The sequence below is a fragment of the Buceros rhinoceros genome, unplaced genomic scaffold (genome assembly GCF_000710305.1).
Source record: "Buceros rhinoceros silvestris isolate BGI_N320 unplaced genomic scaffold, ASM71030v1 scaffold28267, whole genome shotgun sequence".
NCBI classification, from domain to species: domain Eukaryota; kingdom Metazoa; phylum Chordata; class Aves; order Bucerotiformes; family Bucerotidae; genus Buceros; species Buceros rhinoceros.
In genome coordinates, this window is record NW_010424375.1 from 7,040 (window position 1) to 7,411 (window position 372).

The window sequence follows — 372 nt, forward strand, 5'->3', positions numbered from 1 at the left end:
CCGGGGCTGTCTGCTGGGGCTGAAAGCTGAGCCCTGGGTCACCCATCTTCTCCCCTGAAAGGGATTTAAAGCTGTAGGGCCATGCCTGAGGCTGTGGGATGAGCTCTGCCTGCCCTGGAAAGACCCTCCAGCCTGTGGGTGTCCCCAGAGGATGCTCTAAGGTCATCCTTGGTCCTGGGTACCCACATGCCCTTGGCAGGAACAGGGGCATCGCAGGGCACCTCCTGAACCCAAACCAAATTGGGGTCTCACTTAGCTGGGCAGCTCCTGGCAAAGCGTGGAGCTGTGCCCACCATGCCCCAGTAGGAGCTGGCACCAGCCACTCTCGTGGGTTGTGGCTGGGGAGGAGGGCGCAGGGGCCCCAGACGCTGC

At 62.9% G+C, this 372-nt stretch overlaps 1 protein-coding gene across 1 annotated transcript in view; it reads left to right on the plus strand.

The window, feature by feature from the left end:
- The window catches only part of NUAK2 (NUAK family, SNF1-like kinase, 2), a gene marked incomplete at its 5' end in the record, with an annotated part of 6,385 nt that overhangs the window by 2,323 nt on the left and 3,690 nt on the right, over positions 1–372 (plus strand). The window lies entirely within an intron of this gene.